At 37.3% G+C, this 27,814-nt stretch overlaps 1 protein-coding gene across 1 annotated transcript in view; it reads right to left on the reverse strand.

The window, feature by feature from the left end:
* The window catches only part of C3H2orf88 (chromosome 3 C2orf88 homolog), a 49,712-nt gene that overhangs the window by 13,069 nt on the left and 8,829 nt on the right, over nucleotides 1-27,814 (reverse strand). The window contains exon 4 of the mRNA XM_051986010.1: nucleotides 27,325-27,387. The gene's annotated coding sequence lies outside the window, so the exon portion shown is untranslated. The remainder of the gene's footprint in view (nucleotides 1-27,324; nucleotides 27,388-27,814) is intronic.

The following is a 27,814-nucleotide window of genomic DNA, read 5'->3' on the forward strand; positions in this document are numbered from 1 at the left end:
GGTCCAACACTCTTTATTTTACCACCTAATTGCCTCCAAATGCTCCTCTAGAAAAAGAAGGGGTTGGGCTGAGTGATCTCTACGATGCCTTCCCGGAAGATCTCAATCAGTGATTTAGCTCGCCCTCCCCCCCACCCCCTGAAATTCAGCAAATAAAAACTATCTGCTCTTCTCCAAAAGAACTTGGGCTACTGATTTAGAACATTTCCTGGGACTATATGTTCCACATAGTGACATTATGTCTTGCTGATTGATGTTCTGGCTAAATGATGATATAGTGTCTGGTAGATGGATGAGCTGATCTTTGCTCTACATATGAGAAATGTTTTATGAAGGGCTGTGTGTTCAAGGAGCAGTCACATAGAAACAGGGTGGCAGTGTCAGAACATGATCATCATTGTTTAATGGGATACAACTGGGCCATTCTTTTAATCAGTAGCTGAGGCTAATAGTCTGGGCATGAATCAGAACTTGGATCAGAACTGGCACAAACCCTACTCCTACACCATTGATAATGCTGCCTTAAAACTTAAAGAGTCCCCTAATACTAGCAATCCAGGGAAATGTGTTCAAAATTTCCTTGTTGTGATACAGAAAAGGTTTACTCAGTTCTCTAGTACTAAGGTATGGTTTTATAGGCTTGGCAGTTTACCAGTACATTATTAACTCAGTTGACCTTCTTAACATTCCTTAGGGGTAGAGAGATAAGGTACTACTTGTTTCTAATTCAGGAAACTGAGGGACAGACAGATTCTGGAAAGGTATGGAGGTTATCTTTATAATCCTAAAAGCTTTTTTTTTTTTTTTTGGCTCATTGTTTTCTCCTCACATCTCAGATGAGTAGATAAGTGCTGGTTGCTTAAAAGAAAGGAGAAAGTGAAAGAGACTAACAACAATCTTAGGAATAAATCCTTTTTTGCTCTATAACTGGCAGGTCCACAGCATGAAATTAGTGTCCCTCATCTCTCTCTCCATTGGATTGGTATCATGCCCCACATCCTATAAATGAAGGCAAATATTCTCTTAGATACAGCCATAGACAAATACAACCTTCCTATGTTAGAAAGTAATCTATCTTTCTTCACAACTGGTATTTCAGCTATAAAAATCTCTATCAGCTAAACACAACCAAATCCAACAAAAGACAAATCAAATTTAGAAGGCAATGGTGTGTCCCAATCACTAAAGTTAAAGCAGATATCTTTCTGTTAAAATTCAGAAACAGAAAATACTTACTATCAACTGCAATGACTTTATGAGGTAGCTTTGACTTGATTTATAAGGAAGAAGGGTATTTGTTGAAAGGATTGTCAAAACAAAATATACCATTTATTAATAGGGAAAAAAACAAGCCTAATTTGTAAGGGGGTTTCTCAACAGTTCTGCAGAAACAAGCCTTTAGTGATGAGGAGGCTCAGCAATAGATGAAGCTGAGATTATAGATCTGGAAAACACCCAAGATGGGGCTCTTTTGTGTGTTTTCTTGATCTCTGTGGCTGTGATTTAGCAAATCCTCTAGGCCTCTTCTCAGGATAATATCTTTTAATAGATAAAATAAAATGCAAAGGATGGCAAAGGAAACCAATTATACCAAAATACAAACAACAAAATATGTATATTTTTTAATTTTCAGATCTCAGATTTAAGATCTCCTTAATGAAATCTTAAAAAGTTCTTCACAGGGTCAGATCAATGATGCAAGTAATGCAGTGCTTCTGCCCCTGAAATATCAACAGCACACCTATCCAATAAGCAATCTTAGCTGGAAAGTAGTTGGGTACAGTAGATAGAAAGACCTGAAGTTCAAATGCAGATTCAGACATTTACCAGCTGTGTGATGCTGGGCAAGTTAGTTAAGTTTCCTTACGATAAAATGAGCTGGAGATAGAAATGGCAAACTACTCTGCTATCTTTGCCAAGAAAACCCCAAATGGGATCTTGAAGTTGAACATGACTGAAAAATAACAAAAATTGTTTTATATCCCAGTATAATTTCTTTGATTAAGTTATAAGCACCACAAGACCATATGCCTCATTACTTTTAAGAATTTCAAGTAATCAATACTTAATGCTTACTGGGTTGTTGGAATTGATTAATAAAAGCTATCCTCATACCAAGTTATAGCCATAATTACTTGTTTCAAAACCAACGAAGTCCCCAAACAATGGCAAGCAGTAGGCTTAGTTTCTTGTATAAAACACATTTAATCTTGGATTCCTTGTCCTATCACTTGTCACATTTTAGGCAATCCCAACATTGGGTTAAGCCTATCTTTCCTATTCTCCTTCTTACTATGCTCTGCTGAATTCCACTGGAGGAGGTCATACTGCCATGTTGCACAAAAAAAAAAAAAAAAAAAAATCAGATCAAAAAACGAAAGTAAATGAGTAAGAAAACAAAATTCAAGCAAACAACAACAAAAAGAGTGAGAATGTTATGTTGTGATCCACACTCAGTCCCCACAGTTCTCTCTCTGGGTGTAGATGGCTCTCTTCATCACAAGATCACTGGAACTGGCATCAATCATTTTATTGCTGTCAAGAGTCACATTCATCAGAATTGATCATCTTTTAATATTGATGCTGCCATGTACAATGATCTCCTGGTTCTGCTCCTTTCACTTAGCATCAGTTCATGTAAGTGAACTTAGGCCTCTCTAAAATCAATCTCCTGATTGTTTCTTATACAACAATAATATTCCATAACATTCATATACCATAAATTATTCAGCCATTCTCCAATTGATGGGCATCCATTCAGTTTCCAGTTTCTTGCCAGTACAAAAAGGGTTGCCACAAACATTTTTGCACATTTGGGTCCTTTTTCCTCCTTTAAGATCTCTTTGGGATATAAGCCTAGTAGCAACACTGCTGGGTCAAAAGATGCACAGTTTGATAACTTTTTGAGCATAGTTCCAAATCACTCTCCAGAATAGCTGGATTCATTCACAGTTCCATCAACAATGTATCAGTGTCCCCAATTTTCTCACATCCCCTCCAACATTCATCATTATCTTTTCCTGTCAGTTTAGCCAATCTGACAGGTGTGTAGTGGTATCTCAGAGTTGTCTTAATTTGCATTTCTCTGATCAATAGTGATTTAGAACACCTCATGTGATTAGAAATAGTTTTAATTTCTTCATCTGAAAATTGTCTGTTCATATCCTTTGACCATTTATCAATTGGAGAATATAGCCACTGTCTTTGTTGAGTCCTTCACTATTTCTCACCTGGATTATTACAGTAACCTCCTTATCAGTTTCCCTTTCCTTTTCCAATCTATGCTGCACATGCATCTACCAAAATATACTTCCTAATAACAGATCTGAACACATTCATCTCCTGCTCAAAAAATTTCATGAACTCTCTAGTGCCTCTATGATAAAAGACTAATGCCTCAAGCCTGGTTCCAACTTACCTTTCCAACCTTATTTCATATCATTCTCCCCTTCCTCTTCTACCTTCTATGAGAAACCTTTTCTGATTCACCAGTCTTAAATGTTCTCTCTACCTTCAAATTACCTTGCATTTGCTTATCTTTGTATATGTTATATCTCCCCAGGAGATATAAGATTAAGCTCTTTAAAAGGGAGAGATGAGGAGCAATGACAACGAACTTATGTTTGTGTTTTTGTATTCCTAGCCCTTAGAACAATCCCTTGCACACAGTAGATAGTTAATATTTATTAATGTAAATTGATTTGGTGCATTTTATGTAACATACTGGCAATATGTTTTCTTTTTCCTTTTTTCTTTCTCTCTCTCTCTCTCTCTCTCTCTCTCTCTCTCTCTCTCTCTCTTTTTTTTTACTGAAAGTACTATCTTTTAAAATTAAATTTTACTTAAGGATCTCCAAATGTCATAAATTCAGAAAATTCCTTTTATCATGAGTAGAGTGGTAGTATTGATAGTGGCCAGAAAGAAAAAAGAACTCTCAACTCCTCATCTGTAAGATACAAAATGATGATTTAGAGAATCTCTACAATCCTTTCTAACCAATACTATATGATCCAATGAACTATTTTTTTCATTTTCTTTTTTTTATTTTCATTTTCTTCTTTTTTCTTTTTCTTCTTCTTCATCATCATCATCTTCAAATAGTTGTCACTTATAGAGGACGTTTAAATTACAAAGTGTTTTGGGTACCTTTTTTCACTACTTCCTCCCAATGTATTATATACATTATTATCTCAATTTACAGCTGGAAAAATCATGTCTTGGAGAAGATTTAGGTGATAATATTCAATTTCCAGAGAACAGGTACTCTCCCCCCCTGTGACTGACTGCCAAAATGGATAGCCCATTTGTGGGATGGAGTGCTGTGGAATTAATATTAACTACTTTGAGATGTCTATAACAGTTCAAAAGTCTCAAAGTGGGAATTTGTGGAATGAATATTAACTACTTTGAGATGTCTATAACATAGTTCAAAAGTCTCCAAGTGGGAATTTGGATCCAGGATCCTCTTGATTTCAAGTCCAATATTTTTCCTACTGTGCCACACTGTTTTTCTCAAGGAGAGTGACCCTCAGACTATAAATAAGTAAAACTACCAAAGTTGAGTGGATGAGTATACAAAACAAGTGAGACAAATAGAGAAGCCAATACCTAGACATTTACAATCACTTCACATCTCAGGGATCAGATAAATTATATTATTAAGTACAGAAAAAACTTACTGTTGTGATAATAGAACTATGATCAGTAATTTTTTTTTCTTAGTCATGGAGAATGGAAAAGTTGTCAAAACCCTGGAAAAAGGCAAATCCTCCCTATTCATTTTACCTCCCTATTTTCAAAAAAGAATGGATCCTTGGGAAATCACTCTTCCAACATTCTGATTATTAAACAAATGATTTATGAGCAATTTGAAAAGAAAGATGTGATCAGTAGCAACCACTATGGGTATACCAAGAACAAACTATATTCCTTTCCTTTTTTAAAGCATGTGACTGAATTGGTAAAACAGGAGAATTTTGTAGACATAAATTTACCTTGATTTTAGCAAGAATTTTACCATGTTTTGTGGTATCGCTGAAAATAAGGAGGAGGTAGATTAAACTTGGTAGTAGGTGGTGTAGTGAATATAGAGTTCTAGGCACAACTCAGGAAGATTATTCTATCTTAATTCAAAATTGGTCTCAGACATTTATTAGCTGTGTGACCTGGGCAAGTTACTTCATTCTGTTTGCCTCAGTTTCCTCATCTGTAAAAAGGAGCTGCAGAAGGAAATGGTAAACCACTTATAGGCAAGAAAACCCAAAATGGGGGTCAGGAAGAGTTTATCATACCATCATAAGATTCAAACTTGAACATCCATTCACAGAGTGGCTTAATGGATTTCTTTCAGTCTAGAAGAGAGGCCAGGTTAATAAGTCTTATACTGTTCAACATTTTCAGAGATGTTGTTAAAGATAAAGAAATGATAAGATTTGCAGAATGCAAGAATTAGTGATGATAGTTAATAGGCAGAATGAAAGAATTAAGACTTCAGAAGTTGGCAAGTTGGAGACAATCAGTCAAAACTAACAAGACGAAATTTAAGTGAGATAGATATATATATATTTCAGGTTAAAAATTTTTTTTTTTTACAATAGAGAAAAATGGAGAAAAGTTTAAGCTTAAGAAAATCTTTTAGGGCTGTCCTTGAATAAAAGCTCTCAGAGACAACAGTGAGATGGAACTGCTAAAAAAGCTATGACTATATGTAGAGTAGTAAATTTAGTTCTAAGCAGCCACTTTTAAAGAGAGACACTGAAACTCATCCAGGGTTATCATGTTGGAGAGATGATTTTAATGCTTGTTAATTATTTGAAAGAGTCTAATATGGAAGAGGTCTTGAATTTATTTTGTTTTTCTCCAACTGGATCACTGCACAAGGAAGACTTCAACTTACTGTATTTTTTTAAACAAGTAATTAAATTTTATTAGTAATTTTACTAGTTAATTCAAAAGAAAAGAGATAGGCTGTCAAAAAGAAGTGAACTGCCCAGCACGGGAGTGGTCCAAACAAAAACTGAATGGCTGGTCACCTATCTGTAATGTTATAGAAAGGATTCCTGAATCATATGACAATTTGGATAAGAATTTTTCTTGTCAGGGAAGATCAGGAAAATGAAACATTTTTTAAAAATTGTGTTTCATAGTTTTCTCCTAAATCTTAGGTCTTGGTCTTACTTATCTCTTCCATTTTCTTTTGATGGAGGCTTGTAGTGCACCTTAAAGTTGATCCAAAAGAAAGCCAAAGGAAACAGTGATGGTTATACTTATTATTTTAAGATCCCTTTTTTTCATGCTTGGCAACTACTAAATCGAAACATGCACTATGGCAAGCATCCTATTTATCAGTCTAACAAATGACATATCAAAAGGACCAATACAGTGGAAACCCAAACTTCCCCTGTATGTTGGGTGCATAGGATGCTAGCACTTCAAACTAGGACCACCCCCCACCCCCAAAGGCTGATGAATCGGCCTCAATTTTCCTCCACATTTGCACCGTACCTGATTGCTAAATGTCTGACCAGCGTACCCACGGAACAAACTGCTAACGGCCTCTGACCGTATCCCACCCAAGCCTCAACAACAGTTCTGCCATGCAAATAAAATGTTTAGGTATCTAAAGCTTTGTAGATCTAAGCTGCCTCCTTACAGGATCAGTTACCAGTGGAGGAGAAGAGGAAGAAATCTACAGGGTAGAGTCTAACCACCGGTTACTGCCGGTGTCTGGGGGACTCGGAGCCACCCGGGGCCCGTGCACCCGGCCCTCCGCACCACCTGCCTGGCTCTCAGCCCCGGACAGATCAGCACCACCAAGTTGCTGAAGACAGACGGACAGCAGACACGGACACACAGATAAACGCGCGCGCGCGCTCCAGATGTTCACTTACTCGCCCTCGGCCGTGGCAGATGCTGCGGGGGCGTGCAGGGGGCGCGGGCCCAGCCCGGAAAGCCCAGTCTGCGGCGGACTGTGTTCATGGCGCTGGAGCGGACCGGGCCGGCCCCCGGCCAACCTCGCGACCCCAGCCGGGCCAAGGGTCTGTTGGCTTCACGGGCGGAAAAAAGGGAGGGGGCACCCGGCTGGGCAGGTGAGCAAGGGAGCGAGTGCAGCAGCTTCTGTTGATGGAGCCGCCGCCACCCGCCACTGCCGTCGCCGCCCCGGGTTCAGACGAGCGGCTGCGTCTGGAGGACGGGGCGTCCTTCTGCCCACACGGGCGCCGCCTCCAGCGTGGCCGGCTCTCTTCTCCGGCTCTCGCCCGGCGCAGGCTGCGGCGGCCCGGCAGCGCAGGTGGCCCCTGCTCCGTGCGCTCCAAGAGCGCCCGGGCCGGCCGAGACTGTAGCGCCCCCTGCGGGGCCGCGGCGGGAGCGAGCGGTCAGGGTCCTAGCCTGTGGAGTCCGCAGCTATCTAGGGGCGCTGCTGCCCCGCCCCCCTCGTTGCTCAGGCCTGGGCCACGTCCACTAGGCTGCCTCGGAAGCTGACCCCAGAATAGGAGAACGTTTCCATCCCAGCCCCCGGGCATCCCTCCCCCCGGGCATCCCACACCCTCCTCCCTACCCATACCCAGGCAACAAGTGTGAGATACCTCTCCTCCTCACCGAGCCCCATTACTTTGGAAGACACGGTTCTGGTGACATAACCATAATGAATAAAGCAAGAAGCTCAGGAAACCCCGAGTTCGAATTCTACCTCAGACACTCTCTCAGCCCATTTTCTCATCTGCATAAGAGGGCTAAGAATAGTCCCTACTTCACCGGGTAGTTGTGAGGATCAGATGAGGGAACACGTGAAACCCTTTAGAAACACGAAAGTACTATGTATAAGGGGCTAGTTACTCTTATCCTTGCCAAGCCTGTCCTGGGTTAAACCCGGATGCAGAGGGTGACCTCCTCAGGCTGGCCCGGCAGAAGACTAATCTTGGGGATATGAAGTGTTTGCTACTATTCTATTAGATTCAATTCAACACATATTTGTTAAATACATTTCGTTCAAGGGTTTGATCGAAGACATGGTGTGGGGCGACGCCGGCATAGATTTGGAGCCAGAGGGCATGGGACAAATTTTTTCAGGATAGACAAGGACAAGTTCCGCTACCCTTGCCTCCCCCACCATCTCTTCCCGGCACAACAAAAGGTCAGAAATCTTAAACCTACCCGTACCACCAAATTGTACCCCGCTTGCTATATTACTGGAATAGTAGTTTGGAATGAGATAAAACAGAATGGGACAGAAATTCATAAACAGAGAAGAGTAGTTTGGTTCCATTTTGCAGGTTGGGGTCCAGGTGAGGACCTCAAATCATCCATGATACTAAAAACCACAATCAAGACCAAACAAATATAAAGTCAACCAGTCAACCCCAGAGGAAATCTGGAATGCCAGTTCCAGAATCAGTCTGGATGCTCTGTAACCAAGGGAAGGTTTGAGAACTACTACTGGGACAGAATCACTCCCTTTCTCTAGGAAGCAGCATGGAATTGCATCAGAAAGATCCAATGTGAGGCTAAGCTAGTAAATTAATCCCTCTGCCTCGAGTTTTGTCCTGGGTAAAATTGAGATATGGATCAGCTATCCAGTGCAGTAGAGAGTGTCAGGTCCGGACTCAGGCATTCACGTGTGGCCTGAAGCACTTACTAGCTGGGTGACCTTGGACAAATAAGAAAACCCCAAATAGGAACAGGAAGAGTCAACTCAACTAGCCAAAAACACAAACTAAGGTAAGCACCCTCCTTACTCTGCAAACATTTAAGTGGTATTTATGCCATCTATTTCCCATTTCTCCCCACCTACCTTACACGGTTTCTTTCTCTCTCCTGCCCTCCCCTTCCACTTCTCCTTTGCTCATATGCCAGAGTTCTCCAGCACTAAGGAAAGAAGCCACACCTCTTCCACATCAAATCACCCAGTGTAAGTCAAACAACTAGCATTTATTAGTCACCCACTTTGACTGGCACTGAGCCAGGTGCTAGAGATACAAAACCAAAAAGGAACTAGCTTCTATTCCAAGGAGTCAGTCCAGTAGGAACACCAACTAGTTTAAATCCTGACCTCATCTTTCTTTTTCTCCTCCTTTCTGCATGGCACCAATCCTTTATATCTAATAGCTATAGGAATGCATTATTATTTTTAAGTGATATTCCCCAATGAGTGTAACAGAGGTCAATAGACAAGTCATTTGGCTGAAAATCTCAACTTTTGTACTACTACAGTGATGTAACTAGGAGGGGTTCTGTGGCTAGGGATTTGACCATATTATTTATCTCAGCTCTCACTGCAAGTAAACAAGACATATGTGCTTTCATTTGCAGGGTTTAAACTTAAGAAAATTAATTTATTTTGCCCTCTTCTTGTTAGAAATATTGAAATATTTTCCATTTGAAATATTTGACATTTTCATTCTCATCTTGAACCAGAAGGCTCTTCTGTTCTTCTTAAACCAAAGAGTAACACGCTTACTCTGAGGTAGCATACATGTCCCTTCAAAGTGACAGCTTAGCATGGTCGATGGAGCAGGGAATGGATGATTGTGATTGAGAAGATTTAGTTTCCCATGCTGTTTCAAGCGTTTTAAAACTGTGTGACACAGCCTTTCTATATTTGTTTCCTCATCTGTAAAATGAATATACTATAGTGTGCAAGACTTTCTTCATGAGGACTGTTCTGAGAAAATCAGTGTAACATTAACAAGGATGAATGGCTAAAGTCCCAAGAATGCTCTTTTCAATGTTCATTCTTAATGTTCTCTAATGATTACCGGCCCAAGAATCATACAATTGTAGAACTTTAGAGTGGGAAGGAACTTTAGCAATTTGTTTCTTATTTGTTATGTATCCCAAACTGCTATAGCCACCATACTTCTTAGGACTGCCTTCCGAGTGATGCTCACTTTTTGGGTGTTCCACACACAATCTTCATGTAAACACCACTCCTGGTAGGATAATTTTTAAAAATGGTCCTTTGTCTTTGAGAAGTTTAGGGTCATTAAAGAAGTTCTGCAATTTCCAAACCTACCCCAACTCATTCTTCTTCTTCAGTTTAACAATGCAAATATCTCATCTGTTTGTATGATTGGTACAAATATACCCATGCTGATGAATGAACTCTATAGATCTGTCCATCTAAGCATTTCCACTCTAGCTCTATGTCTCCCTAAGTAAAAATTGGGGCAGCTCCTTTCCAAGAGGGAGATTATGAGAGGTAATATGATGATAGCTCTAGTTCCCTTAACAGGTTACATACGGTTGTACTTGTCAGAGGAATGTTAGTAAACATTTAGCAGTCCTTTCTCTAAAACTAAACAAGCTAAGCCAAAAAATAAGTAATCACAAACACTTTTCAAATGTAATCTGAATCATTAACATTTTCTCTATCACTTCCTTAGATCTAGACAATCAAAAAATAATAAATCAAGTCTTAATTTGTCCAATTTTCCAATTTCTGAGATGTATAAAGGCTCCCACTGAAAATTTAATAACAAAGCTGGTTCAAACTGGCTTCAGTCCACTATGGACTTATTCTTAATATCTTTCAAACTGATCTCTAGAAAAAGTTTTTTTTTTTTTTTAAATACAATAATCATTCTGCTAAAAACTCTATGGAATTCCTTCTGGTGAAGCCTTATTGTTTTAAATTTTGGAAAACAACAGTCTCCAAAAATTCAAAACTACAAATGACCTGAAGAAAGGATTTAGATAGATTGTAACATTATTAATGATTGACTTATATGCATGAAGTGACATAAAATTATATCACCCAGGAGATGTATGATCACAAAAGGTAGTAGGCCAATAACGTAAAGAGCACTAGGGATAACAGATGGACATTCTGAACAATGAATGACTTACCTGTACAATGGCAAAAAACCTGGAGAAAAGTCTCTAAGGTATTGGACTAGAGAGTCTATAAGAATTTTTGGAAAGGATCGCCAAGAATAAAAGGTCTAAGATAGATTCTGATCTCCACTGTGATGAGATCCGAACTCATTGAAGTATTGAAATACCCGAAGCAACTGGTTGATTCAATAGATAGAACACTGAGTCTGAAGTCAGAAAGTTCAAACCTGGCCTCAGACATTAGCTGGGACACTTTTGTTTGTCCTAGTCCTCTAGAGAAGAAAATGGCAAATAACTAACTCCAGTATCTCTCTCAAGAAAATCCCATGGACAATATGGTCCAAAAAATTAAGACATGACTGTACAACAAATAAAATTCCAGTGCAGCATGTACCTAATAATTTAATCCTATAATTAATCATAAACACATAATTAATTATATTATACAAATATATATAATTAATTTTATATTATATAATTATATTAATGTTTGTTTAATGAATAATTACATAAAAAGAGTTGATGATTTTGGGAGATTTGGGACAACATACATGGTGAAATAAGAGTATGACTATCTTTGGAGAGCCATTTATTACAAACTATATCATCTGAAGCTAGACAAGTAATAAAATCATGTGAGATGTTTACTTGGGCTGACATATAATGTCAAAGACATATAATGTCTTATATTAAAAACATGTAATTTAGATAGATAAAAGACTTTAGAGGGAAATATAATATAACCATCCCATTTTACAAATAGAGAAACCGAGGCCAGATGAGTCAAGTGTCCCAGATCATGCAGCTGTTGAAGAGATAAAGCAGAGCTGGAACTTGGGTCCTCTAATCCCAGAAGCAATGTTCTTTTCACCATGTCTATTTCCTGTCATTATTAAGACCTTTTGCATCACTCAAAAGTAAGCTAATAGGCAAATAAGAAAGAGAAGAAAGAGATGGCTTGAGTCCATATTAAAATATAATGCCCCATAACCTGTCCCTTAAAAATATACTTTAAAGGGTCAGGGCAAAGCATTTGCATGAGACAAACTCACTGTTTCATTGATCCTACCTCTTCTCTTTCAAAGTTAGTACTCATACTCAGTGCCAACTTTCCCAGATTTATTCCCTGCTTTTTAAACACTCTTCTCTGACCTTCTGCTTAGCATTGTGAGTACTTGCTTTATGAAGTATGGATCCATCTGCTATGGAATCCTATCTATTTGCACAATTAATTATCCAGATTCATTCATCTTACAGCCAGAGAACCTCCTGGTGTTTGTGGACTAATGCAAATTATTTATGGAAATCTACCTTTGGGAATTCCCCATATAAGATCCAAATCAACAAACATCCTTTCAATATACTATACTAGAAATGGGATATAAAAAGACAAAACATAAAACATACCTGTGTCCACAGGGAGCTTATATTCTATTGGTGGAATATGACATGTACACAAGTAAATTACAAGGAGATAATATTAAAGGAGGTTTCTTGGAGATGGAGCACAACTGTTCCTTGAAGGAACACAAAAAGGTTAACTGTGGTGATGAGGGCCTGAACTTTAGCAGCAAATATATATGAGAGCAAGAAATGGGATACAAAAGATATGGAGTTAGAATTAACAATTCTTGGCAAATCATAATAATTGTTTATGAGGAGTTGGGAGTGAGGAAAAGGTGAGAATAATGGATAACTCTGAGGTTACAAACCTGAGTGGTGTGAAAATAATGAATTTTGGGGGAAGTCAGATAGACACCTACTTTTGTTTATACCTGTGATGCAGGATGCTGAACCTGTTTGACTGAATATATATAGTAAAACATTATGAAGTGTTAAATCTGAATATTACCTTTTCCCCCTACTTCCAAGTGATACTAGAGATCCATTTTGAATAATCCAGCCATTGTGTAGGACCTCAGGCAAGGTCATGTTCCACACTGAGCACTGTCAGAAGGATTGCCAAGGGGAAGGAAAAAAATCAGGCTACAATCAGCTTTGGCCTCCTGCCAGATCCCATTTCAGAGTTCCCCCACCAGAACTGAGGTGTCAGAATGTTTTTTTTAGCATTGTCAAGGCAGAAAAGCTTCTGTACAATGAAATGCCATTATGGTATTAGCCCAATCTTCATATCACCAATACCAGCCAGGAATCTATTTACTGATTTCTTTTGGGATTAGGGTTCTACGTTGAAGTGATTTTTTTTCTTTAAAAAGGGCAGCTAGGGGCACAGTAGCTCTGGCTCTGAAGTCAGGATGACTTGAGTTCAAATCTGACCTCAGATACTTAACACTTCCTCGCTGTGTGACCCTGGACAAGTCACTTAACTCCAATTGTCTCAGCAAAAAAGAAAAAAGAAAGAAAAAAAAAACCAGCAGAATGATTTATCTGTTCCTGCATCACTCAGAAGGGTGCTAGGCAGGTTTGTTATGAGAAGCAAGGAGTTCTGTTTCTTCTATGCTCAAAGAGCCACATTTGGAATCCTTAATACTTGTCCAAGTTGGGTTAATTGTAATTAACAGTAATATTTCCCAAATTATACCCTGGGGGTATCAACATGATCCAGGCATGGAAGGCTATTTTCCAGACCTGACCTGTATGCTTTTGATAGAGTTATGCTTTTGGTTTGGGCACCACCCTCAGAATTCAGTATTTCAAGACTTCGTAGACCACAGCACAGTAGTCTATTTCAATAGAATCCTATAATGACAAAATATGTGATAAAACTTTGAAATTTTAATTGGAGTCAATCAGATGAATTTTTCAAATATTCTCATTATATGCACATATTAGAAAGTCAGCCTTTTTCTTCTCAAAATGTACCTTTATCACAGGTAGATTAGATTTCTTATATAAGAATTTATTAGCAGTCTGCCCAAAATGCTTATCTTCAAGACTACTGGAAAATATTTCAATTTCCCTTCAATTACTAATTGTTCCAGCTTGTAAATTATTCATATTAAAGGAAAAAAGTTGTATTCTGTCAGATTTTGCTGACAAATTCAAATACTGCCTTCAAAACAGGATGAACCAATCTTTATGATTCATACATTCTTAAGAGTTGGAAGGCACTTTAAAAATGACCAAAAATGACTTCAAAAATTAATCTTCTGTAATGTCACAAAATGGGCATTCAGTGTTCGAAACCTAAAAGGATTAGGAAAAGAAAAGACTGGGTTCTTCCCTCCTCCCCCCCCCCCTTTTCTTAAATCTATTTGTGAGACAACTTTCTTGTAGTCTGGATTACTCATTTCAACTTGGGATAAACGGAGGAAATTCTACTCTGATCTATAAACTCCTCCATCTTTCATATCTCGATTATTCATTGACCTCATGATTTTACTGAGGCTGAGGAAGTTAAATGATTTGCTAGAGTCACAAAGTTAGTATGTGTTTGAGGCAATATTCAAACTCCTGACTTCCAAGGCCTTGTTGTCCTTATAGTCTTAGAGCTATTTCTGTGAAAAATCTGTTCTTGTATTAAACTAATTTATGTAGACTCTTTGAAGGGATCTTGAGCCATTATTTCTCCAAGTGCTTACTTTCAGGCAGGGGAATGTGTATTTTCTTGGTGAAGACCTATAAACTCAGTCTAGCCCATTTTAAGATTTTATTACCAATAATAATGGATCAAGAAGATTTCTTATACCCAAACTCATTTTTTCTTATTGTAATCCAATTTAAAAAAAAAATCAGATTTCTAGTAAACATTTTTGTTACTATTGATGTTTAGTCATGTCTGACTCTGTGGGATCCCACGTAGGGTTTTCTTGATAAAGATATTGGAATGGTTGGCCATTTCCTTCTCCAGCTCATTTTTATAGATAAGGAACTGAGATAGATTGATAACTGAGAGTTAAGTGATTTGTCCAGGGGCACACAAGCTAGTAAATAACTGAAATTGAATTTGAACTCAGATCTTCCTGATTTCAGGCCTGTTGCTCAATCCACCTGCCCTTTTATAAACATGGAGAATAATTGTCACAGAAAAATGTGCCTTTTAAAAATGCATTATATTGAAAATAGAATCAAAGCGTTCATCAGAGTTCTTTGTTTCTTATAAACAACTCTCAATCCCTTTAACTTTGTCTTATAAGAAAAGATGCCTCCTTTTTACTTACCTTTGTCTCATTACTCAAATTTTTCCTTATCATTTTTAGTTTTAGCAGCATATTTACTAATGTAAAATCTGGGAGGGGGGAGAATTACTTCCTGCATGCATGCTGTACTCAAAGAGATTATACCACTACATAGTCTCTTTTTATTACTGACTATGTGATACTTCACATGTTCCTCTTCTTCTGACTCATTTTCCATTGTTTCATTACTCTCCAGTAGATAAAACAATTTTATGAAAGTTCATCTTATCACAAAACTTCTAAATTTCCATTTGCCTTCCCCAACTTGGATCACAATAAATATATATTTTTAAAAAGATATTTTAAAGTTATGTGACTAATTATTTGGGGGAATAAATGATATCCACATCAGTTGAAGGAATTACAGATTTTAATTTAAAAAGGTAAAGACTAGCAATAGCTCCCTTCCCATAGTTTTTTTTTTTTTTTAACAATTATAAAATGAAATAGCAGTAATATTATGATGTGTGTACCATCCCCCATTTTAGAAATGAGAAAGCTGAGGCTTTGAGAAGTTAGTTATGAGACTTGTCAGTGATTGAGCTGAGTTCAAAACACCTTTTTCTGATGTTCTTTCAATCATCCTGATATATTAAATTACTTGGAAAATCATTGTGAGGAAGAGTTGTTTAATGTGACTACCAAAGGCAAATCCAAACTAATATGTGGAAATAATAGGAGAACACACTTGGATTCAATACACAGAAGAATTTAGTAATAATCAGAGCTAAGAACAGCTGGCCAGTGATTCATCAAATAACAATGAGGCATGTTGTAAAGGGGATTCCTGCACTGATTAGAGAGACTCTGAGATCCTTGGCATCTCTACAAAAGTACTGGCTTAGAAATATAAGTATCCTTAAGATTTACCTTTAAGTGTTGAGTAATGATCTCCATGACAATATTTGAGTCATTCATTTCTTAATTTCTCATTTTGATGCCATGACAAAAACCACCTCTTTCTATGAAGTATGAATGTTATATTTTTTGAGTGAAGCATGTCAGGTACATAGTATGATAGAATATTCTTTCTCTGAACCTTGTTAAGATGGCATTTTCTTTACCCGAACTTAGAACTACCCCTAGACACATATGGATATTCTGTGTATTAAGTTAAAGATTCCTCTCCAATATAATAAATGCTTTCCTTATACTTCCCATAACTCATTTGGACTGCATTTAGTAGCTCAAATACAAAACTATTTTCAGACCTATGACATTTTCATTTGTTGGAGGGACTGTCCATCTTTGGGAGTTGCTCTTTTATAATAATGGAAAGACTGCAATGATCTCTTCTCAGGATCATGTTACTACTCATTATTTGAGACAGTGGGTCCTTTTCCCCAATCTGATTTTCTCTCAGAACTCAATTTCTACGATATTGTTCAGTTATAGTTCATCTTCTGCCTCTCTGATTATATTTTGTTAGGCTCTCTTTTTCTTCCTGAGAAAATGTAAACCCCAAGATTAAGTCTTGAGCCATTCTTTCTCTTAATAATTTTATTTGCTTTCATGATTTCAATTTTTAGCTCTAGATTCCCTAAGATTAATTTTAAATTTTCAACTTCCTGCTGAATTAATCAACAAACAAAAATTAAGCACTTCTTATGTGTCTGGCACTATGTTAAGAAGAGGCTACACAAAGACAAAAATCAAAATTTTCAAGGACCTTACACATATTGGAGTTTCCTCCAGGGTCCCAGCATGTGCACATATAAAGATACAAATAATAAAAAGTTAAGAGGAAGTAGTTGGGGAAAACAGGGCAAGTTTCATCTAAAAGACAGTACTTGAATTGCATCTTGAGAAAAGGGGAACATTTACAAGACATGTTGGAGAAAGACTTAAATAAGAGTGGTAAAAATAAACCAAGGCAGGCTGATATTAGAAGGTTTAGTGTGTACTTTCTGTTCCTCACATTCCCAAGGAAGAAGGTAGGACAAGAACCTGGAAGATAATTTCCCCATCATTCCTAGTCAGGTCTCCCCCAAATCTGTGATGAAAAGTAGCTTCCATTGTAGGAATTTTAGACATCCTCTGTTGGTCATGGCAAGACATTGGACCTTGAATAGCAAAGGGGGAAGAGTGTGTGATTTTGCTCTAGGTAAACATAGATTTGAATTTTTGCCTCCAGCCCACCTACTCTACCCTCCAGATTTGGGCATTTAATTTGGTTTCTGTACCTTTAATGTTGGGCAAGTCTGAAGGGTTTTTCTCCATGACTCCAAGGTGCCTGGATATCACATCTCTCAAGGCAGACAGAGATGGGAAAAGCACAGCAAACCTTAATCCAAATTCATTCCTCAACTTTAGAAACCAGTCCATTTAAATCCTGACAATGGCCTCTAGATTCCCTTACTTCCCACCACCTCCACAGATTTGTGGAAGAGGCAGGAAGGTCATTACTCCTAATAACTCACATGTCTGGGATCTTTAGCAGTGTACAAAGCCATTCTGATATAATTTCCTAATTGATCTTCCTTCAGCTCTATGAGATAGACATGTTAGGTATTATCCTAATTTTCCAGACTGGGGTGTGATGGGGAAGTGAGGAAAGATCAGAAAACTGAACTAAAAAATCCAGAGTCACAAACTTCAGTTGCAAATTCTAGTCTCCAATTTTTAAGATCAGCTTCCTTTGTTAGCTGATCTAGGATAGAAATTTCAGCCTGTGAGACAAGTCCATTTGAAGTCCTACTCTGTGTCTCCTGATGGTGATGAAGCAATTCTGATTTTCTGAAGACTTTATCAATAAAATGAAAGCTCAAGCTATAATCAGCTGGAAAGGTTTTGAATATGGACCCAGCAATGGAGCATGTCCATTTAAGGACACTCCTAGCTAAGTTAAGAAAGTCTGATTACCAAGCTGGCTGCAGGGTAATGAGTTTGTTGATCCATAGTGATTCTTGAAAAGTGCCTCTTAAATTGTACAAGGGCCATAAGTGCACTAATGGATTCAGAAACTGAATCAACCAAAGGATGGATCCTTGAGGTATTTAAAGTGTGATTTAAAATGGGAGATTTGGGACAAGGATAGGGAAAGTGTCTTCTCTAAGCCTCCTTAGAAGTCAAAAGGTCAGTAGAGAGGACAAGATAGAACATTGGACAGCACTCAGAAACATATGTACAATGATAATTGTGGGATAAGACCACACACATATTAACAAGAGATGAAATTGAAAAAAAATGGCAGTGAAGGCAGTGATAGAGTAGTGTGAATTCAATTCAGTGGAATATTTATCAAGCACCTATTAAGCCAAGGCTAGAGGCTGAGTACTGGAGAAATGAAAAGATGCATACTGATTCAATATACATGGAAACTTGAAGGAGAAAAAGGCACTCACAACTGGGAAAACTGGGAGCCTTGAGTGAAAGTATCACATTGAAGGAAAATAAGGATTCTGAGGAAGGAATGAATAAAGCCTTTATTAGGCACTCACCACATGCACAGGACTGGGGATCTAAATAGAAAAGTAAGACAGTCTCTACTCTCAAGAATCTCACATTCTAATAGAGAAAACAACACACATGGAAGGTTCCAGCTGCAAATCAAATGGAAAAGTCCCACAATCCTTAACAAAAGGGATTAACATAGTTGATGTTAATGCTTCTTTAATGCCATTTCCACTGATAAAATTATATCAAATTTACACTGTTGAACCATTTGAGAGAGGCTAAGACTTTGATGGCTAGAACTTGATTTTCCAAGTCTTCACTAGTTGGGATTGCAAGAGCATTGCCAGGCTTTATATCCCCTGGAGTTGCTTCCCAGTATGATGTCTAATAGCATTGGGTTGAAAGCATTATTATTATTCTCAAGGCTCTTGGGTTCAGGGTCCCAGGACGGATGCTTTTAGAATCAAAGAAGGGATGGGGGTATAGATGGTGGTTTGCCAAGTGCCTGGCACCTGTTGCCTCCTGGCTCTCCCTCAAGGCGCCTTGAGCCTTCCAATGAGATAGCTTGTCTGCCCCATGTGTGGTTAATAGGAATGGCTGACCTCCCTTCCACCGGGGTTGCTTCTTGGATCTTGGCTCCAAGTATTGAATTGTGGAACTAGAACTAGCAAAGGAGGTACTATTGCTTTGAGGGTTTCTGAGTCTCTGACTGTGAGTGGCAGATGATCAGTGGTTGTTGTGAGTGATGAGGAAAAGAGGTCCTGCTCTCCATAATGATTTCTTCCTTCAAAGGGAAGTGGTATATTCCAGACTTGCATGAATGCATGGAGACAGAAGAATGTCAAGATCAGGAAATTGCTAGTAAATCATTTCCTTGGCCAGAATAAAGAAGCATGTGAAGGGGAGTAACGTGAAATAAAACTGGGAAACAGTGTAGGAAGGGCTTTATATAGCAGTCCCATAAGCTTCTCAAAACAATAAGGAAATTTTTGGAGCAGAAAGTGAGATTAGACCTGTCCCTCAGGAAGGTTATTTTATTACCTGGGTGTAGGATAAATTTGGAGAAAGAAGAGACTGGAATTATGGAGAACAAGTAGGAAGTTAATCCAGGAGAAGCAATGAGGCTTTCATTAGGGTGGTAGCTGTGTGAATGGAGAGGAAACATCATGAAGGTAGAAACTTTAAAATTTAACAATAAATTGGATATGTGTGTGTAAAGTATGTAAGCAGAATTGAGCATAATAATGATAGCATTTATATAGCACTTTAAAGTTTGCACTTTATAAAATCTCTTATCCAAGCAACAGTATTGGGAGGGAGGTGCTATCATTTTCTCCAATCTAAAGAAGTTGAAATTGATGGATTAAGTTTCTCAGGGACACACAGCTAATTAAGCGTTTAAGGCAGAATTTGATCTCAGGTCTTCCAACTCCAAGCCTTGTGCTCCCTATTCATTGTTTTACCTCACTGATCTTGAGGTGTAAGCCTTGATGACTATAAAAACAGTAAATATAGGTGAAATAATAGTAGGGAATAATAGGCTAAAGGTTACAGAGGCTTAAACCTATTCCTATGAGTTGAATATGTTGTAGAAGCAGAATTTTCAAGTCTTAACAATTAATTAGATATGTGGGGGATAATGGAGAGAAGAGAGTTAAGTATGATTTCATGACTGAGACGACTTGGGTTTCTTCAACAGATACAATAGAGATTGAAGGAGGAAGGGTTATTTTGAGGAGGAAGGAGAAGATAAGTCCTATTACATACATGTTTCATTTGAGATGCTTATGGGAGATCCAAGTGAAGATACCCAGAAGACACTTGGTGATGTAAGATAGAGGCGTTGGGAAATTATCTATATAAAGAAGGATGAAATAAAGAAGAGTATAGAAAGAGAAGAGAAAGTCCCAGGACAGAGTTTTAGGGGACACCCATGTCTAGGATTCAGAAAATGACTATGGACCCATCAGAAAGAATAAATTAGGTAGGAAGAGAACAGTTCAGTGTCATGAAAGTGAAATCTATTTGCTGTCACATTTCTAGAAAAAAGTGCCTACTGGTGAGTTTAAGCTATCATATTATTTGTTATCACAGAAAAGAGAAGAGGGTGTTCTTTTTGAAGGCCAGTGTGGAGACTCTAGATTTCAGAAGAGAAGTAGAGGTAATAGGGAGCCACTGATTGTTCTTCATCTGATAAATAAAAATGTTTGAAAAAATATGCATCTAGCTATTATGTGAATAATAAAGGGGAATGAGGAAGCCTAAAAGTAGAGGAACTGACTGAGTAGTTGCATTAATAATCCAAATGCAAGATGAGAATGGCTTAGATAAAGTTAGTGAGTCTGAAAATTAAGGAGGATTGGGTATAAAATATGTTTTACAGATCGTTATTCTCTTTCATAGCCTTTTTAATAACCTATCTAAACTATTCTCTTTTTTATGTTTTTCCTGTGTTTTCTTGGTGGTTTTCTTGTTGGCTACTCTCTCTGTCTTTTTCAGTGATTTATAACTCTTGAGATTTATAATGGCACCACCAATACATTTAGTGTGATGATTTCAAGTAAATGGAAAATTGATTTTGGTACAGAAATGAGAGACAAAGTACCTATTAATTATGTATATGTAGTTCATGAAAAAGAGAGGGACAGTCAATTTCCATTTAATATATTCCTACAAATAGCCCCATCCCCCTCCAAACCTTGCTAGTCACTTCCTCTGTTTATGATACCATTACATTCCTACTCTCCCCCACATTCTTTCCCCAATCAATATAGCTGGCAAAAAGGACAAGAGAAAGCAGGTCAGCTATGAGGAAAGAAACTCCTGTAGCATGCTTTTAACTTTATTAGGCCTGTGGTATTTACCCACTGAACCGCACTATTCCCATCTCCATGCTCCAGTTTCCCTGGCAGTCTCTCTAACATCAATCCATTAATTAACTTCCACCTTTGCCCCTTCACCTTATCTTTACCCTACCCCCTTTTCTAAACCTTGTTTTAGTTTAACAACTCAAAGCCAACTTCATGCCATATGACCACATGTGTGTTAAGTATCAGATTATCAAAGTAAGGATGAGGTTGAAAAGGGGCATTGGGGCCAATTATATAGATCCCTGAACATAATTTAACAAACATTTATCAACTACTTACTATGTGCAAGACACTATCCTGGGTGCTGCGGATACAAAAACAAAAAATGGTGGAGTACAACAATATAGGGGCAGCTAGGTAGTATAACAGAGTGGTGGACCTAGAGTCAAAAAGACTTGAATTCACATGCAACCTCAGAGTTTTAGCTAAGTAACTTTGAGAAAGTCACTTAATCCTGTTTGCCTCATTTTCCTGTTCTATAAAATAATCTGGAGAAGGAAATGGCAAAACACTCCACTAGTACCTTTACCAAGGAAATCCCAAATGGGGTTGTCACAAAGAGTTGGACATGACTGAAATGACAGAATGATACCATTACCACCACAATATGTAAAAAGATATGTAATTATAGGATAAGAATATATTTTTGAAAAATTCCTTCTATTTCAGTAGATAATAGACTTAACTTTGGATCATGTCTGTATTTCTATTTCATACCTCCAACTCCAATTTCAATAAATAAATGGTTTGTCTTTTTAAAAATTCTTTAGTCTTGCATTCCAGAACTATTTTTTTTTAATAACAGCACACCAAGTTCTGATTTATAATTAATTTAAAGGTATTTACCAGGGAAGATTAAGTGAATAATTAACCAAAGTGATCATAGTAACATCTCATTAATTCACAGTTCAAAATTCCAGTAACATCAGCCAAAACACAGACCTAGACATAGAAGCAAGTGAAAAAAAGCCTCCAAAATATCTGTCACAAAGGCCCCTGTACTAAAGCTAGCTAGTCCCTTAGGCTCTAACATATCTTTAATGATTACTAAAGAATAATTCTTAGTTTTAGCTTTTAGCCTCATAGCACAGTTCTGTAACTAGGAATTTTAGCAACAAATCTAGTGATTGTACAGTTGGCTCCTCATGGCACCCTGGTCTATTTTAATTAGATGTGGTTGTGCTGATACAATGATGTGTGTGTGTGTGTGTGTGTGTGTGTGTGTGTGAAGGTAGGACACAGAAGAGGGGTCTGATGGTGAAAATAACACTGTTGGGGCATGTACCCATGTGGGGAATAGGTACCTCAGTGTGAGCTAAATCATGAAGAAAGTTTTGCTATTGTATACTTAATGAACTGAGGTCTTAAGTCCTAAAGACAAAATGGACTCCCAAATCTAAGCACAAATCAACAAGTTATCAGCTATAGTGAATGATGCTCATATGAATTCATAAATCAAATGGATGGAGTTCCAATCTTCTTGGATCTTGGACCAATTTCCTTCTAGAAGTATCAGCTTCCTTACTGATTCAATGAGAGAGTTAGAGTAAATGACTGCTGAAGTCCTTTTCAGTTTTAAAAGTCTATGAATCACAATAGCCTGTCCCACAATGATATATGGGAAGGGGGGAAAGTAAAGAAAATGAGCATTTATATAATAGCTGCTATTTGGCAACTCAATGGCAGAATGGATAGTGGAAGATTTGAGTTCAAATTCGATCTCAGACATTTACTAGGTATGTGACACTGGACCATCATTTAATCCCTTTTGCCTCAGTTTCCTCATGTGGAAAATGAACTGAAGAAGGAAATAGCTATTCCCCTTGCCTGGAATGCTCTACTTCCTCATCTCTTGTGTCTTCTTTCATGTCCCAACAAAGATCCCCTATTCTATGAGAAGTTTTTCCCAATCCCCCTTAGTTCTAATGGCTTCCTTCTGTTGATCATCTTCAATTTATTCTGTAATTAGCTTTTTATATAGTTGTTTGCATTGAATTGCATTGAATTCCTTGAGAACAGAGACTCTCTTTCTTTGTATATCCAGTGCTTAGTAAAGTGTGTACATTGTAGGACTTAATAAATGTTTATGAACTGACTGACCAACTTTTCAAGAAGATTTGAAAATTTATAGCATATTTTAGAGTTATTTTCATTTTAAAAAAAGTTTTAAAAAGTCAAATTTTAAAAAAGCCTGTGAAGTCAATCCTCAGTTGTCTGGAAAATTTAGCCAGCCAAAATGACATTTCCCCAAAATTCCAAATATTTGAGATCTTACTTTCTCTCTCTATGAAGGACACAGTTTGTATTTGTAGGGTGAACAAAGGTATTTGGTTTGTATTTGTAGGGTGAACAATAACAAAATCTCAAAGCTAAGAGAAATCTTGTGCCAAAAAGAATACCCTCTGAATATACCCAGTAAGTCATTTTCCAATCACTGCTTAAACAACTATTCTGCTGAGTTAATTTATTCCATTTCTGAATAATTGATAATAGAAATGTTTTTCAAACCTTAATTCTAAATATTCCTATTTGAAGCTTCAGTCTATCATTCCTTGTTCTGTCCTCTTTGGTCAAACAGAAAAAAATGCATTTGTTTCTCAAATGGAAGCCCTTTAAATACTAGAGAACAATACTCTCATGTCCCCCTTTTGCCTTCTCTTCTTCAGGTTAAACATCCCCAGTTCTTCCAATACATTTTTATATAATATAGTCTTTAAAAGCCTTTTCAATATTCAAGCTGCCTTCTTCCAGATAATTAATGTCCTTCCTAAATTGGGACATAAGGAATTGAAAACAAGATTCAGATGTGATCTGGATTGTTGCTCCTCCTTAGTTTCCATCTTAAGCAACATTCTTTCATTTTATCAAGAATAAGATCCAGAATATAATTCCCCTTTTTTTGCTTCCTACAACTCCTGAAGAATTAAATTATCATTAAGGAAAGATAGTCAAGAAGTTATTAGCTGCTGTGTTTTTTGGCAGCAAGAACTTCAGCAGATGGCAAGTAATTGAAGTTTCTTCCAAATCTCTCACATAAGATCAATTGTCCTGATGACATCTTGGCAAGTGATTTAGCAGACTTTTCTAGCTTATACCTGGATATATAAAGGTACAGAAAGTCTAAGGGCCTTTACCTGAGTAGTAGTAAATATAGTAATGAGAATAAAAATCAATCTTATTCAAATGTTGTTTCTGGCACTTTTTAGTGTTGCTTTGTGGTGTTGGTTGGCATTGAAGGACATTTTCAAAAAACTTTTTTTCTTTACAAATTTCCCTTCTGTACATATTCTACAATGAGAACATTTCCTCCTAAGAATCCCCTTTTTCTACAAAATAGAACATTAATATGATATTTACATAGCATTTTAAGATTTGCAAAGTGTTTTATAAGCTTATCTCATTTACACCTCCCAACACCTTGTGAAGTTCTACCCATAAACAAGCTACTTCCAAGATCTGACTCTTAAATTCCCCTCTTACTACGATCCTTTACCCTTCCATTTCTCCTTCTGTATTACTCTTCCTAGACCTATTCTTCCTCCTTGACCTCTCCTTTAACACTTCCTTCTCTCTGGTTCCCTCTCCCTGATTACTCTTTCCCTTCCTTGCCTTCCATGCTTTCTTTTTCTTTCTACCTGATTACTTGCTTCTTGGTATTCTGCTTTTGATCTTTATCCATTTCCTGCCCCAGGAGCATAGGTGCCCTTCAGAACTTTTCTTGACAATTTTTTTTTCTACACTTCCCTTTGTGATTTCCTCAGCTTCAGTGGATTTAAGCATTCACTGTATACAGATCGATGTATAGCGAAAACTCATTTGAACTCTACTCATTTATTATTAACTTCTTCTCTCCTAGATATACCATTGGCATCTCAAATTTGACATGTGAAAATAGAAGTCATTTTCTTTCCCTTGAAACCTGTCCCTCCAACAAAGCTCCTATTTTTTTATTTCTGTTGAGGGTGCCACCATTCTCCCGGGTACCAGAAAATCATTTAAAATTGTTAATTAATGTCTCCTTATGCCATTCAATCAATTGCCAACTCTTGTAGACTATATATTTACAACACAGCTCACATCCATTCCTTTTTATCTATGCCTGTAGTCATTACTTTAATTCAGTCCCTTATTACTTCTTGACTGTACTACTATAATAGGCTCTTATTTGACCTATATACTTCTCTCCTCTCTAAACCACCTTTTGCACAATTATTTAAGTGAAATAGTTGTGAATTAGGAAGAATTGTGGGCAGATGGGAATTGAGAAAAACCTCTGAGTTTGGTAGACTTTGAGGTTGAGCAGTGCGCTTTTAGATTCTAAAGCATTGGATTTGATAAGATCCAGAAATGGCTTGGATGTTACAGCAAATATAAATTTATTCACAGATTATTCTACCTCAATCTGGTGCACTTCCCTTAACAAGGCATAGCATGTAGTCCAGAAAATCAACTCTTTAGTACTGAGTTCCTAGCTTTACATATATCTACATATATCATTTAATTTCATGTAAGCAACTGTTTCCTCTCTGATTCCCAACCTTAAATCTTGTTTATCAAGAAAATATAATCCAAGGAGCATTTTATCTAATGGGAATGAATTCTTAAGGAAACTTTTCACAAAGCTTTGGCCAAGAAAGAGTTTTATCTCCCTACAAGGTATTCAGGAGCCAGGAGTACAGTAAGAGTGGAAAAATATGGAAACAGAAAAACAAAAATGGCAGAATAGAAGGAAAGAGTACAATCTGGCTCTCTCCTAGAATTACTTCAATAAAGTTCAAGCAAATACACCAGAGTCTGAACAGTATTTGGGAAATCCAAAGCTAAACCACAGTGACTAATTTTTTCAGCTCAAGTCTGTATGGGAAGATAGCCAGAGGGAAAAAAGGAGAAAAGGGAAAGAATTACAAGCTAAAATGACAAGAAGAAAGGCAGCTTCTTTTCTTCTTGATAAGTTGGAAATCCCAAATATCTGTTGTATTTCAGAAGTTTCATCAGCCCATGGGGGCAGGGTTGGAGAGTGTGACAACAAAATAAGAAAATGCCTGCTATGGTGATGAACAATGAGGACTCTGTGCATCCTGAGACTTCTGTGGCAGCTATGAAGACTTAGTGGGAATTATGAAAAATAGAGCATCTGAGCTCTTAATCTCGTTGATTAAGTTAGCACCCTGGAGGGAATGAGTGGTCTTATGAATCTAAGAAATAGTTGTATGATAAAGTAGGATTGCAGGCTAATCCTTTTTGGAACTGTGATGATAATTAGCCTGACACAGAACAAGACTTCTTAAACTTTTGTAACTCGTGACCCCTCTTACTTTACCTGAGAAATTTTTACAAGATCCTAAGTATATAGATATATAAAATAGGTATTCAAATCAAATACTTACTGATAATAAATCATAATTTTGTGACCCCCGTATTCAGTTATGAGATTCCATACAGGGTTACAAAAAATGGAGTTGTTATTAAAAGAAAGTGAAGTACTTTGGAAGACAAGTCAAATCAAAAAAGCAATAATTAAGCATCTTCTTTGGCCCAGATACTGTGCTAAGCACTGGGGATACAAAGATGAACAAAAAAAATTGACTTTGTTTTCAAGGAACTCAGTGAAATGGTGGATAAGACACTTAAACAATTATGCACAAACACGCTTATATATACAAGATAAATGGGAGATAACCAATAAAGGCAAAGCACTAGCAATAGATTTATTATATTATTGTTATAAGGTATTATAAGGTAAGGAAAGGCTTATTATAAGGTAAGATTTTTTTTTCTGGCAGGAAGGAAGCCAAAGAAGTAGATGAAGGGTGAGACAATTCCGGGTATTTTAGACAACTAGAAAAAAAATGCACAGATATAGGAGATGGAGTATTATGGATGAGAAAAATTAAAGAGGCCATGGTCATTTGACTGGAGCACATAGGAAAGAGTAAAAGTGTAAGAAAATTGGAAAGGCAGGAAAGAACCAGGTTATTAAAGCTTTTAAAAGCCAAACAGAGGATTTTTATATTTGATCTTGGAGGCAATAAGGAGCCAGTGGAGTTTATTGAATTGGGGGATAGGGTTGGGTGGTGATATGATCAGACCTGCCTTTTAGAAGATCAGTTTGACAGTTGAATCGCTAGAGGATGGGCTGGAGTAGGGAGAGACTGAAAACAGATAAGAAATAGCATCAGCATACTTCCTGGAAATGGTTTGGCACAGATAGCTTCAACCATTAAAATGATCAAAAGTAAACAAAATAGACCGAAGATATATTTTAACAAAATTGGAAATAAATGTTGAAATATCAAATTAAATGTTGATTGATTAATTTTTAATTAATAAAAATTTCTCCCTCCTCTCTTTTTTTCCCCATTAAAAAGACAACAACAATAGAATAACAACAAATCTGAATGGTGGGAAAGAGTCAGACTGTACTTTTTCCTCCTATTCCACCATTTTTATTTATCTGTTCCCATATTTTTCCATTTTTAGTTTACTGCTGGCTCCTGAATACTTTGTAGTTGGATAAAACCCTTCCTTGATCAAAGCTTTGTTATAAATGTTTATACTGCTTTTTTCCCCCTCCAGTGC

This window comes from Antechinus flavipes, chromosome 3 (genome assembly GCF_016432865.1).
Source record: "Antechinus flavipes isolate AdamAnt ecotype Samford, QLD, Australia chromosome 3, AdamAnt_v2, whole genome shotgun sequence".
Lineage (NCBI taxonomy): Eukaryota > Metazoa > Chordata > Mammalia > Dasyuromorphia > Dasyuridae > Antechinus > Antechinus flavipes.